We start from the raw sequence: 14,812 nt of genomic DNA, 5'->3' as shown, positions 1-14,812 counted from the left end.
AGTAAGTATTTGCTGGTGCACTGCTCTGAGCACAGGGAACTGATGCCAGCGTGCGTTAAATATCTTCACTCCTTTAGCTTCATTTTCTTCTCCCCTCACAACACTAAAAAAGGGTGAAACAACATTTGAAATGTGCTTGTGAAATTAGAGTAGCAGTAAGTTTTCCTTCTGATTGAGTGACCATGTCCAATGCAAAGTCTTATAAATATAGAGAAGAGAAGTTTTGGTCATTTCTGTACCTAAGCCATGGAGAAATTCAGCAATGTTGAGAGTTTAGAATGGTTTTTATTAGCTTTTCTGGCTCATTCTTCATATTAGAGTTAATTTGGAGCTTTGATTGATTCTCCTCTTGCCTCTGCTGGTTTGGTCCTCCCTCAAAATTGAGGTGGTTTCGTAAGTAGTTTCCTGGGAGTTCTCTCAGATGGAGTGGTGGGACCTTCCCTGGGGTGAAAGTAGCTCAGCTGACAGTGGGGATAAGGGATTGTGTTTCACTCCAGGATGGGGGAAACACACACAGCTCCTGTCCCCACTTCCCTGGAGCTGGCACAGCACCCCAGAGAAGCCAGAAGTGTATCAGTTGTTAATCTCACATCTGAAAAATGGAGCAGGAGATATAAATGTTAACACAAACACCTACTGATTTATTAAAATCTAGTGCCTGGATAGTTTTCCTGTACTGTTCTATTTTGCCAGTGATTTTCTTCTGCCTCCTTTCTGACAAACTCTGTTGATAATCTTCAGGAGCAGTAGAAATTAAGAAAGAAAAGGAAGGTAAAAATGTTGTTTGGATGAAAAAAAACCAAAACACCTTTTCAAATGGCAGAAATTAATTTACATGAGATTTCTACTCCTTTTTAGGTGAAAACTCCTTTTAAACCAAGGCCCTATGTTGTCAGTCCTGGATCCAAATTCAAATCATTCCAGGCTGGTCTAATTAAAAAGAAAAGTCTCCAGGGCTGGTGTCAAGGGACTATTCAAAAGTCTAAAGACAGAGCCTATCCCTTCATCAGAAAAAAATAGAGAGAAACTCTGAATATGTATGAAGATGGTCAGGAGCTTTCCCAAACTCCCACTCCTCTCCTTGGGAAACCAAAAAGTATCAGCCTTAAATCTCGTTGGTGCATTTGTGAGACACAGGCAGGCATTGTACAGGAGACCTGTGGCATTAATCACCTCGAGATTTCCCTTTCCTCTTTCTAAAGAGGAGATTTTCTTTTCTTTTTTTTTTTTTTTGTTTTTGTTTAAAGTCAATAAATAGTCCTGCCTGAGATTGGACTGGCAGGGATATAATGCCAGGGGGAAAAAAAAAAGACCCAAAAGAACAAGGCTGAAATGGCCCAAACTGGAGAACCCTGACCCGTTTCCAGAGGCAGGGCTCAGGAGGTGCAGGTAACCACTGTGGTTTCGTCCCAGATGCTACAAGCCCTGCTTTATGGCACAGCTGAAGAGAGTGATGGTCCCACTGGTCAGAATATGCAAACAACTCTAGATTAAAAGAAGCCAGATCACCTCCCAAACCAAATATTGAATTAGGGCAGGGTTTTTTTAAAGTTTCTTTTTCTTTTTTTTTTTTTTTTTCTTTTCCATCCCTTTTTTTTTTTCATCACACATTTGTGCTGCTCTGGTCCTGGCTGTGTCACTGGCTTCTTTGTCCCAGTGTCCTACAGGAATACTGAATATCTCAAGCTGTTGTTTATGCCCAGATTTCTGGTCTGCTTTACCTGTGACATCAATTCACTACACCACTAACAAAATTCAATATACCACTAGCAATAAGCTTCTGACCATAGACTGATGAGTGCTTAGGTGTCTTCTGGACAGCAATTCAAGATTCAATTCAAGAGAGAGGTGATGGAACATGTCCAGAGAAGAGTGATGAAGCTGGTGAAAGACCTGGAACACAAACCCTATGAGGAGAGGCTGAGGGAGCTGGGGGTGTGCAGCCTGCAGAAAAGGAGGCTCAGGGGGGACCTCATTGCTGTCTACAACTACCTGAAGGGAGGCTGTAGCCAGGTGGGGTTTGGTCTCTTTGCCCAGACAACCAGCAACAGAAGAAGGGGACACAGTCTCAAGTTGTGCCAGGGGAGGTCTAGGCTGGATGTTAGGAGGAAGTTGTTGGCAGAGAGAGTGATTGGCATTGGAATGGGCTGCCCAGGGAGGTGGTGGAGTTGCAGTCCCTGGAGGTGCTGAAGAAAAGCCTGGCTGAGGCACTTAGTGCCATGGTCTGGTTGACTGGATAGGACTGGGTGCTAGGTTGGGCTGGATGATTTTGGAGGTCTCTTCCAACCTGGTTGATTCTATGATTCATATCCTTGCAGTAACAGTTGAGTTTTTTACTGTGTGCATGCTTGGTGTGTTTTGGCTGCATGTCTTGATGAGAATGGATGTGTTCTCCTTACTTGTTTTTTCATGTGGCTGTAAATCACATAGTAGAGTGGTACAGCTGTGGGTGAGTCTGCAAAGATTTTCCTTTGAAAGCTGCACATCTAGAAAGTTCAAGTCGAATCCTGCCCCTCCCTCCTCCAATGCCACCCATTTTAGCAGCAACCAAAAAGAAGAATTATGTCATACAGGAAAGCAGAAGTGTGTTAGAACCTTTCAGAAATGAATGATCAGCTCAAAATCATAGAAGCTGTAAGAGGGAGGTGTTGGCTTGTGCTTGATCAGAAGTTACAACAAGCCGATAGTCAGTAGGTTACTAGAGGTAAGATCCAGGGGAAGCAGGGCTTGTAGGTATGTGCATGAGCCATAGGGAAAGAAGATATGTAACAGATTCCAAAAGAAAGGAGGAATTTGGTTCTCCTTGGTTCAGAATTCTGGAATGCACTGGACACACATCACGTGAAAAGGGAGAATGCAGGTAGGTGATCTGGAGTGGCTCCAGTCTTACCACCATGATGGTACAGTTCCCCCTGAGGATGCCTACCTTCTGAGATGGCAGCTGACCAGCTCTGCTATCTGCACACCTCAGGGGCTCTGCTGGCCAGTGGGATAGGATGAGTACAGCCTGCCCTTTGATCAACAGAGCTACTCGGGATTGTTTGTCATGTCTTATTCAGCATTGTAGTTTCTCCCTGTGGCTGTAGCATGTGAGCCATAGGTATTGTGGTTTCCAGTATAGCTTTCTCGTTGTGGTTTTAATGTTTAAGCAATAATAAAGTATTGAAACTGCACCCAGAGTGGGGTACTGGTCCCTGAAGAACTCACTAGAATCATAGAATCATAGAATCAACCAGGTTGGAAAAGACCTCCAAGATCATCCAGTCCAACCTATCCCCCAGCCCTATCCAGTCAACCAGACCATGGCACTAAGTGTCTCATCCAGTCTTTTCTTGAAGACCCCCAGGGACGGTGCCTCCACCACCTCCCTGGGCAGCCCAGAACAGAAGCACAGAATGCTTTGATTTGGAAAGAACCTTTAAAAGTAATCTCATCCAACCCCTCTGCAGTCAGCAGGGGCTTCTTTGTAAAGGGGGAGCAAAATCAGTTTTTCTAATGACCAGAATTTATCTTGTGTATTCAGTAGCTGCACTGTTAAGGATATCCAACCTGGAGCAACCTTCTTTCCCCTCCTTGTGCTCTGTTTTGTTTTGGTTTTGTTTTTTTAAGGGGATGTGAAAAGAAATTGGCCCCTTGAATTCTGACAGCTTTATGACAGGACACCATTTTCATGCTACTGTACTTTAATATCCTTCTCAACAATGACATCTTCTACTCGTTAAAGGTAGGTCAGTGAAAGAATCTAATAACCTATCTGTGGAAACATAAGGAGCTGAAATACACCCTTGGCTTTTCAGGAAACAGAGGTCTTTCAGAAATGCCAGAGAAATGAGATTCTGTTTTTCCAAGCCATCCAACTCTTTTTTTTCTCATTTAAGCAACCCCAAAATGTCCATAATCATATTATAGGCAATCAGGGTGCAATTCAGCTACTATATCAAACAGGCATGTCATTAGCCCAGCAGGCTAATTGCTTGAGCTTTCCTTGACCTGGGACTTCAACGTTAAGGCTTTGGGTGGCCAAGTGATTTTCATCATTTTGTCTGTACTCCGTGAGTCTAGAGGAAATCAAGGTCTGGGATTGCTTTGGTAATTTTCCTTTCAGAACAGATTGCTTGATTTGACATTTTAAGTACAGTATCTTGTAACTCACAAGCGAGGGAAACCTTTCAAAGAGAGTTCTGTGAACGCAGCCTCCTGTTTTCCTTGCTAAAACACTCTTCTGTGTCTTTAGAAGACTTATCTTTGTGAGAACACAGCGGCAGCTCATGAGAATTGAGTTGCCACTGAGATAAGGTCATGTTATGTAGAAATATGAGCTCCTTAACCTCTGATCTTTTCCCCCCACTTCCAGTTTTGCAACCTTTTGCAGCATGTAGTTCACAGTGAAATCAGGAGAAATGTCTGGATTCCTTTTGGTTTCCTTGTCAAGAACAGGACAAATTCCCCCCCTCCCCCCCTTCTTAGGCTCTTTGAAAATCCATGCTGTGCTGCATTACAGACTTAAAGAAAAAACATCTTCCAGATCCTCAGACATGATGATGACAGCCTTCCAGAATATCTGCCAGTCCTAAAACCATGCTCAAAAGAGAATTTGACTTTGGATTAAATCAGTAGCCAACAAAGGCAGCTGTTGACATTTAAGCAAAGGTTTGGGATGGGATATTGTCAAATGGCTGCATCCCAAAAGCCAGGGAAGGGAGCAGAACTCAACAGCAAGCTTGGATTGAGCAGGGTGGTTTTTGACAAGAATTTCAGCAGGAAATCCCAAGTCAAGCAAAAATCACTGGAGGAGACTGTGATCAGTGTTGCACCTTTTGGTGTAAACTGATTTGAATCCAGTCCTGGATGGAGAGTTTTCCTTTCTCCTGCATGTAAGAGAGGGAAGAAATAAACCAGAGCCACCTTAGCCACCAGTGATAGCAAGGGTGGAAAACACTTCCAGTTGGCTGATGTTGGGAAGGTGATTTACAGAAGCATAGAAGGAAGCCAATTTAGATGCCTGTCATTTGTCCCCAAATCACTCACCATTTTGGAAGCCCTGAGTTTTGCTCTTGTCCCTCTGATGTCTCTGTCAGCATGCTGTAGATTAAGAAATAGAAACCCAGGAAACATATCTGGCAGACACGTGGCTCTTGGCTTTAACACTACCTTGAGCAGCTCACTCAGTAGTTCACCTGCTCTCCTCCTTTGAGCTCTGAAATTTTCCAGGGAATGGGAAAGTTTGGATCCACACTACAAAATCTGCAGCTGGAATCAGCTAGGTTGGGAGGTGGTGGAGGCACCGTCCCTGGAGGTGTTCAAGAAAAGCCTGGATGAGGCACTTGGTGCCATGGTCTAGTTGACTGGCTAGGGCTTGGGGATGGGTTGGACTGGATAATCTTGGAGGTCTCTTCCAACCTGATTGATTCTATGATTCTCTACAGAACAATAACTCTAACATGTGCATATATATATAAAACATATATAAAATAAAATTACTTTTAAGTTTTGTTTCTTAAATTTCATTATTAGTGGAAGAATTTTAATGACTGCTATAACCCCTTTTTTTGCTTACCCCTCCCTAATAGCAATTAGTTTGGAAAGCTCACTCTGCAGACCCATTTTTCAAAGTGATTCACAGGAGGAGGAAAATTACTCTCCTGAAAGCTGTGTCTCAGTTACCAGTTGTGGAAAGATGGTTTTAGTGCTTCACGATGTATGGGGAGGTCACAGAGATACTGCATGGGATTAAATTTGAGTGCTCACATCGAAATGTTATTTCATAGCAGTATTTTGCTGTTAGATTTTTGTCCTGAATCTTGATGGCTTACCAGTTCACCAATAATTTCTTGAACTGAAGAAGAAGTGTTTCAATGTTTCTAGGAATTTTTCCTGAGTGGTGTGCTAGTTTGAAGCTAGGTAGAATGTTTTGGTGAGAAGGATTAGATCACAGGCTATGAAAGAGAAACAGTGCTGATGTCTACATAGGCTTCCTGAGATGTATAAGATCAGGAATCCAAACATAGATAAGGCACTTCTGCTTGGGAGCTCTGAGATGCACTTCTCTCTCTAGTCTCTCTACCTTCTCTCTGATTAATCCACTTTGCTTCCTAACCTCCTGGCCAATCCTACATTCTTCCTTGGGACTGGGGTAAGGTTGACAGGGGTGGGAGAAAGTGGAATCAAAGAATCAATCAGGTTGGAAGAGACCTCCAAGATCATCCAGTCCAACCTAGCACCCAGCCCTAGCCAATCAACTAGACCATGGCACTAAGTGCCTCATGCAGGCTTTTCCTGAACACCTCCAGGATGCTGACTCCACCACCTCCCTGGGCAGCCCATTCCAATGACAATCACTCTCTCTGCCAACAACTTCCTCCTAACATCCAGCCTAGACCTCCACTGGCACAACTTGAGACTGTGTCCTCTTCTTCTGTTGCTGGTTGCCTGGCAGAAGAGACTAACTCCCACCTGGCTACAGCCTCCCTTCAGGTAGTTGTAGATAGCAATGAGGTCCCCCCTGAGCCTCCTCTTCTGCAGGCTGCACACCCCCAGCTCCCTCAGCCTCTCCTCATAGGGTTTGTGTTCCAGGCCCCTCACCAGTTTCATCACCCTTCTCTGGACACCTTCCAGCACCTCAACATCTCTCTTGAACTGAGGAGCCCAGAACTGGACACAGTACTCAAGGTGTGGCCTGACCAGATGTTACATAATTTGCTTGTTACTTCCCTGATACACAGGAGATTAACTGGAAACTGGGTTGGACCCCTTCACCTAAAAGTTTGTCAGACCCTGGAATGGGCTGCCCAGGGCAGTGGTGGAGTCTCCGTCTCTGAAGGGATGTCAAAGATGGGTAGATGTGGTGTTGAGAGACATGCTTTAGTGGTGACCTTGCAGTGCTGGATTAATGATTGGAGTCTTTGATTTTAAAGCTCTCTTCCAACTAAAATAATACTGTGATTCTGTGAGATCCTCAATGGAGATAGAGGGGATGGGTGCTACACTGTGTTTGGCTGTCCTGTGTGGGCACCCGAAGCACAGGTATGAGGCACCAAGCCATAGCAGTGCCTCAGGCAGTGTTGCAGTGCCTGCATGATGCACAGAGGTTTGCAGGCTGCTATCTCCTTAATCTACCTCCTCAAATATAAATACACACTTCAGCTATCTATTTCACCCAGTTCACATGAGCCATGGCACTCTCAGTTACTTGGTCCCCGTTGTCTCAAAGCTTACCCCAGGAGAAGCTCGTGTTGCGCATAGTGGGAACGGTTTATCCTTTGCTCTAACAGGATAATCCTATAGCTCAAGCAATAAAGTCTTGCTGCTCTGGATCCAGAGGTACAAGAGGTCTCCAACTCTCAACTGGAGTTCTTTCTATGCAGAAGGATATAAACCCAAGCACGTGTGTGCTGTGCCTTGGCAAGGGGAGCACGCTCTCCTCTCCAGGCGACATGTGAGTCTGCTGTTCTTGCCACTATCGTAGACAGCCATCTTCTCTGTAGGAAGAATGGATTTAATTATATCACAGTTTCCAGTTTTATTAATGCTCAAACAATACGAGCATTAAAGTGAAATAATATGCCAAGTACTGTAGAGGCCACTGAAACGTTTCCTGTTATTGTGTTGTAATGGAGATTGCAGTAACGTGGAGCTGTTCCAAATGACTGCAGCAGAAAATGTCTCTAACCCTCTCCAAGACCCACAGCTCAGCAGAGCTCTCAGGACTATCACTCTTGACAATAGAGTTTCTAGGAACTAACATCTGAGGTGGCAAAGAATTTGCCTAGGAGGGCTGGGCACAGCTCAGACACTTCCTTGCCCTCTGGAAGCTTTTCCAACAAGAAGCAGACCTCCTCTGGCAGGGCTGAGAGCTGCATTTGATACAGAGCTACAGCTTTCCACTAGCCACAGGGAAATGTCCAAGCTCGTGATCAGAAGCCATTGACAAATACAGGGTGTAGAGAAGCCACTGCTGTTATGAGAATCCTCAGCTGGGTGGCAAATTTCTGTCAGGAACTGATATTTGTGCCCACTTGCCTGAAGAGTCCTTGCTCCTGAGTGGTACTCAAGTGGTACTCAAGAGAAGAAGACTGGCCTGTATCAGCAATAATGTGGCCAGCAAGACCACAGCAGTGATCAGCCCCCTGTACTTTGCACTGGTGAGGCAGCATCTTGAATACTGGATTCAGTTTTGGGTCCCTCACTTCAAGAAGGGCATTGAGGTGCTGAAGTGGGCCCACAGAAGGGCAATGAAGCTGCTGAAGGGTCTGGAGACTAAGTCAATTCTCCAAATTCACCTTGAACATGAGGCAAAGTCTGGGCTAAGGTAGAAGGGTGAAGAGGAGGTGGAAGGGTGGTTGAGAGCCCCTCCTGGGGACTCAGGTTTCCAGGAGGGCTGTTGTGTTTCTGTGTTACCTTTTACCTTGTCTATTTCTGTCTATAACTGTATATACTGCAAATATCTGCTTGTATATTCTGCTAAGCTGTAAATATAAAGCTTCATTCAAATTCCCAGAGCTGGCTGAGTATAGTCTGGGTGATTTCCAAAGCGTGTGTGGGGTGGGGAACACCCAAACCACCACAAGAATCTATCAAATTGTGAGCTGTACAGGAATTAATTCTTCAAAATACAAGTTTACAGCCAAACAAAGCCGTATCTTCCTGTCTTCAGATTAAGTATATAAAAGTAATCACAGAATGATAGGGGTTGGAAGGGACCTCTGGAGATCATCTGGTCTAAAACTGATTAATTAACCAATTAAAGAATTAGTTGCTCCAAATGATCTTTCCTTCCATCTGAACACTTACTGGAGTCTTGTAGCCAGCACTGGACTTCACAACAGAAAGAAGTGAAAGGGAAATCAACTACAGACAAAAACTGGCAGAGAATTTGGGGACAGGCATCTGCATGGGTGATGGAAATCACAGTTAAGAAAAAAGGGGGGAAACTTGTGAAAGAGAGCCAGGCTGCACACAGTAGTCTCAGTGTTTGCACTGGTTAAACCCCTTTTATCTCACATTCATAAACACAGGCTCTCTATATGATATAAAACACATTTAGCTGTCATTGAAATGCTGTGATTTATGGAGCAGGGCTGTCCCTAAGAGGGTAACAACACTCGGTGCTTATTTTGGCAGGTGCACTAATTCAAACTGCTGAGCAGCTCAGAGAACAGCTAATGCTAATGACAAAAGGTTAATGATTTTCTTCTCTCTCTCTCTCTCTTTCTTTTAATATATTGGAAATATTTTTTCAGTTTAGGCACCTCTTTGTATGTGACCCCAGCTCTAGCCAAGCAGATGTCAGCTCACTTTGCATTTGGCAAAAGCAGCATTTAGAGAAAATATTATTTCAGTTTCAAACATGACTAAACAGCCATCAACATCACTTGGGCTAATGAAGAGATACCTACAGACCTTTGCCTTTCCTTCGTGTTTGCATTTAACAGGAGATGGTTGAGGACCTATTTTCCTTCTAAATCAGAAATTACATGTCCAATAATAATAATAATAATAATAAAGGCATTAAATATGTTCACTTCTCTCTCTATCAGTTCTGCCTTACAGCTTCTCCATGGTCCTCTAACAAACTTGTTTCCTGAAGCTTCTTATTGCAGAATCACAGAATTGTTTCAGTTGGAAAAGGCCTCTAAGATCCATGAGTGGAATCATTGACCTAACACCACCATGGCCATTAAACCATGTCTCAGAGTACCCTAACAGATTTGTATAGTTGTTTGTAACATCTTAAATGAGCCTATGAGCCCTCTGCTGATTGCTGATCATAAAGACATCTCATTACAATCACTGCTTGTGGTCATGTGTAGTAACCTAATAGTCAAGTCTTGAACCTATTTTCAGCACACATCAAAGCAAACACCAGAGGTGCCCAAGAAAAGAGTGGATGAGGCACTTAGTGCCATGGTCTAATTGATTGGATAGGGCTGGGTGAGAGGTTGGACTGGATGATCTTGGAGGTCTCTTCCAACCTGGTTGATTCTATGATTCTATGTCATAAAAAAAAAACAGTGATCCAAGTCTCAGACTAAAGTTGCTTGCAGAAAGGGTCCTTGTTGCTCCCCAGCAGAGGTGAAATCCTTCACAGTAACAGCAGCATTCTTTCACATGGCATATCTATTGGCACAGGAGACACCTGGGATGCAGCTAACTGGTTATGGAGAACAACAGCAGGTGAGAGTGAACCAAGAATCTTATCCTCTCCAGAACTATGATTTTAAACTGTGATTTTGGCAGTTGCCAAAGCTGACCTGACTTAGTCTGAACACTAAGATGCCCACTCTGTCGCAGAATGACATCATTGGAGCATGGTGCGAGTTGGAAGAGACCTTTGGGGATCATCTAGTCAAACCACTCTGCTAAAGCAGGGTCACCCAGAGTAGGTTGACCAGGGTTACAACATCCAGGTAGGTTTGGACTCTCTCCAGAGAAAATGACTGCACAGTCTCTCTGGGCAGCCTTCTCCAGGGCTCCAACACCCTCACAGCAAAGAAGTTTTTTCCTTATGTCCTTTCTTGTGGCATGGGAAAAGAGAGATGGATCAAGGCAGCCCTGACCCCATTGACCCCAGTTTGGGGAGTGGGAGGGAGAAGTCTACATGCCTGGACAGTATGTCAGTCATTCATTACATCACCTACTTGGGCTAGGTTCCTTGGTGTCTTTCATAGAAGACAGTCATCTTTCAATTCCTATCTTATGCAGGTGATAATGAACATCAAACATCTGCCCATTCTCCACTGGGAGCAAACAGATGTAAGAGAAAGCCCTGGGAGCTCCAACTGGGGCTTACTTACTGGGCACAGCACTAGGAAAAATAAGGAAAAGAAAAAAAAGAGAGGATTTTAAACCTTTTTGAGTGCTTCAGAGGAGAAGTCCCTCAGATGCATTGCTTAATTGTCATTAGCAGGATGGAGAAGTCCTTTTCTCAAAGCCAACAAGGCAAATCATCTGCCACAGGACAAAAGCCTCGTGTACAACAATATCAAAAGCAGCAGAAAAGTCCAACAATAACAACAAAGGAGCAAAATCCTGGCCAGCAGTGAAAAGTAGGTCATTTTGAATGCATCCAAGAGCTGTATCTCCACAAGGAACTGGACAGAAGCCAGAAAGGCATTTGTCAAGTTAATCATAAAAGATCAGGTGCCCATTCTGCTCCCCGCCCTCTCCTCATTAACTTTTGGAATACAGGCAGGTTCCAGACAGACTCCTAATAAGTGTGATTTTTCCTAGATAGTCCAACATTATTATTATTATTATTATTATTATTATTATTATTATTATTATTATTATTTTCTAAACCACATTGTTACTCACAGTGAGGGTCATGTTCCTTCTGCTCAGCCAAGTTATCTCTGATATGAGGATGGGAGCTGGAGAATTGGTCACATTGCTGATTCTTCTGGCTCTTGATGCAGCTCAACACATCAAAAAAAAAATAAACCCCATAGGGTTCAGCTGTGGTCTCAGCTGGACCACACTGAGGACCAGCAGTGCATCAAGGTGGTTTTTCACATCACAAACTAAACCTGTCTCAGGCTTTGATTGAAGCTGGAAAATCCTACAGTTTCAGGTGGAAAGTCCTGTCAAGCAGTTCCACCCACCTGGTGAGTCTTATGCCAGCAGAATGTTCTCCTGCGAAAATGTGATTAGATGATCCCTTTCTAAAGCTTTTTGATTAGTGATATATCTAGAATAGAATCAGAGTATTAGAGAATCAACCAGGTTGGAAGAGACCTCGAAGATCATCCAGTCCAACCTAGCACCCAGCCCTAGCCAGTCAACTAGACCATGGTACTAAGTCTTTTTTTGAACACCTCAGGGACAGCGACTCCACCACCTCCCTGGGCAGCCCATTCCAATGCCAATCACTCTCTCTGCCAACAAATTCTTCCTAACATCCAGCTTAGACCTCCCCTGGCACAACTTGAGACTGTGTCCCCTTCTTCTGTTGCTGGTTGCCTGGGAGAAGAGACCAACCCCCAGCTGGCTACAACCTCCCTTCAGGTAGTTGTCGACTAGAGTAGTGACATTAGGAAAGCAGAAGTAAACAAAGAGCCCCTGAGATTTGAGGAGTAGATGTTCAGAATGCATGAGCCCATCAGCCATTCACTAGGAAGGAAAAAAAAGATGTCTGGAAAGCATTAGGACCATAAAGACCACCAGACATGACAAATGGCATTTTTAATGCTGAAGTTATCAGCAGAAGAGCTCCTCAAAGTGTACAAGTAGAGTTCTAACAGTAACATCACAGCAGGACTTGACAAGTAAAATGTGTGTAAATTTAACATTGTTTTTTTTCCCCACCATTGGTCAATATTTCCTTCCCACCAAAGTCAAGAGTTGTTTTGGCTTTGCTTCAGTATTTTTTGAAGGACTCCTCTCTGAGAAAGATGAGTAGATGATAAAATATGTGAGAGGATGACTAAAGCCCAGGATGAAAAAACAGATTACGGGCACAGGGTGAAATATCTGGTAATGCTGGAGACCACAGATGCCTAGGAAAGGAAAAGACAGCCTGGCCATTTTACTCAAGAGCAAAGAGAAGGATGGAAATCTGGATGCTGCAAGTGAGGCTTAGTCCAGGAATCAAAATCCATAAAACACATTAGTTCTAGGGTGAATGTAGTAAAGAGTCTAGTCCACGTTAGCCAAATATCTGTGGCTTCAATAGAAGCCTTTAGGAAAATATGCAGCCACTAAACCATTTTTATTCAGTGTCCTCCAAACCTAAAATACTCTTTCAGTTGTTTAAGGCTAGTTTTTCACTCCCACCCCTCCTGACCTGCCTTACAGGGCTGAGTCAGGAGCAAAACAGAGTCATGAAAATCGCCATCTGCTTTTGTAGCCCCCTAGACCCTGGTACCAGTTCTTACTCACTGACCATATTTTTTTTCCCAGTGTGTCCACTTGGATGAAAGAATCTGTGACACTGAATTCATTCTGTGTTCCAAAAGAAGAGGAAAGAAAAAAAGAAAGAAGGAGAAGAAGGAGAAAAAGTTTTTTTTTTTGCATGGGAGCTTTTTGCATGGCACATCTTGGAGCGAAGTGTTTGTTGCCTCTTTGAAGGAAGATACATCACCAAGTCCCTGTAACTAATAATCCTGTGATATTGAAAGAGCAAAGAAATTTACTGGTGCAGTGGGATTACTTTTGTTAAAGCAATAATGCCTCATTTGTTCTTATGACAGAGCTTTACAACAGTTACACAGGCGAGTCTTTACCATCCATCAACATTACTGTCTGGATTGTATTATCTAGGAAATCCCAGAGTCACTAGCCTACAGGTTGAATTAGCTGCAAATTCATTTCAGATTAGAATCCCTTTTGTAAATGCTGCAGTCACTCAGGCAATACCTTGGAGAAAGCAGAGAGATGTTATTGAATTTTGTGTTAATAATTTTTTTTCCCAGCCTTTTCCTTTTTTATGTGTATATATATATTTAGTAACTGCTGCTTCTTGTAAGGCATTAAGGCATAAAGCTGACTTTAGAATAACAGCAGCAAACACTTGAACAATAACAACAAAAATCCTTCCATTGTGTCCCTCCTCCAGCAATGAAAACCTTTCAAACACAGTTTATAGTGCATCCATCTCTCTCTTCAGGTGTTTCAAGAACATGTCATCATACAGCCTCAAAGCAAATCATCCCAAGATTCCTTTCCACTACTTGGCCCTGCTTTTACACCTGGTTTCTCAAGCAAGCTTTGCTCAAGAAGTCAGGGATTGGAAGGGACCCAAAGAGATCATCAGGTCCAAACCCCCTGCCACAGCAGGACTATACAATCTGTCTTTGGTCACAGAAGAATATATTCAGAGAGGCCTTGAAGGTCTCCAGAGAAGGAGACTCCACAACCCCTCCTGGGGGCCTTTTTTGGTGCTCTGTGACCCTTACACTATAGATGTTCCCCCTTGTGTTGAGGTGGAACATCCTGTGCTGCAGCTTACATCCATTGCTCCTTGTCCTAAGACAGGGAGCAAGATGAGGTCTCATCAGTGCAGAGTAGAACCTCACTTGACCTGCTGGGGACACTGTACTTAATGCACCCCAGGATCCCATTGGCCCTCTTGGCCATAGGGGCACATTGCTGTCCCATGAATGACTTGTTATCCACCAGCACTCCCAGGTCCCTCTCCACAGGGAGAGGTCCTCTCCCAACCTGTACTGCTGCAGTTTGTTATTCCCCCCCAGGTGCAGGACTCTGCACTTGTCCTTGTTGAGCCTTGTTAGGTTTCTCTGTGCCCAGCTCTCCAGTCTGTGCAGGTCTCTCTGGATGGCTGCACAGCCTTCAGCTGTATCAGCCAAGCCTCCCAGTTTGGTGTCATCTCCCTCACCAATGTCATTGATGAAGATATTGAAGAGTGTCTGACCCAGCACTGATCCCTGGGGGACTCCACTGGTTACAGCTCTCCAGATGGACTTGGCAGAATTGATCACCACTCTTTGACCAGTTCCTAATCCACCTCAATGTCTGCTCTTTCGTCCCACACTTCCTGAGCATGCTCACTAGGATGTCATAGAATCAACCATGTTGGAAGAGACCTCCAAGATCATCCAGTCCAACCTAGCACCCAGCCCTATCCAGTCAACTAGACCATGGCATTAAGTGCCTCAGCCAGGCTTTTCTTGAACACACCCAGGGATGGCGACTCCACCACCTCCCTGGGCAGCCCATTCCAATGCCAATCACTCTCTCTGCCAACAACTTCCTCCTAACATCCAGCCTAGACCTCCCCTGGCACAACTTGAGACTGTGTCCCCTTGTTCTATTGGTGGTTGTCTGGGAGAAAAGACCAACCCCCACCTGGCTACAG

This window comes from Pogoniulus pusillus, chromosome 20, assembly GCF_015220805.1.
Source record: "Pogoniulus pusillus isolate bPogPus1 chromosome 20, bPogPus1.pri, whole genome shotgun sequence".
Taxonomy (NCBI): Eukaryota; Metazoa; Chordata; class Aves; order Piciformes; family Lybiidae; genus Pogoniulus; species Pogoniulus pusillus.
This window is presented reverse-complemented; position numbering follows the sequence as displayed.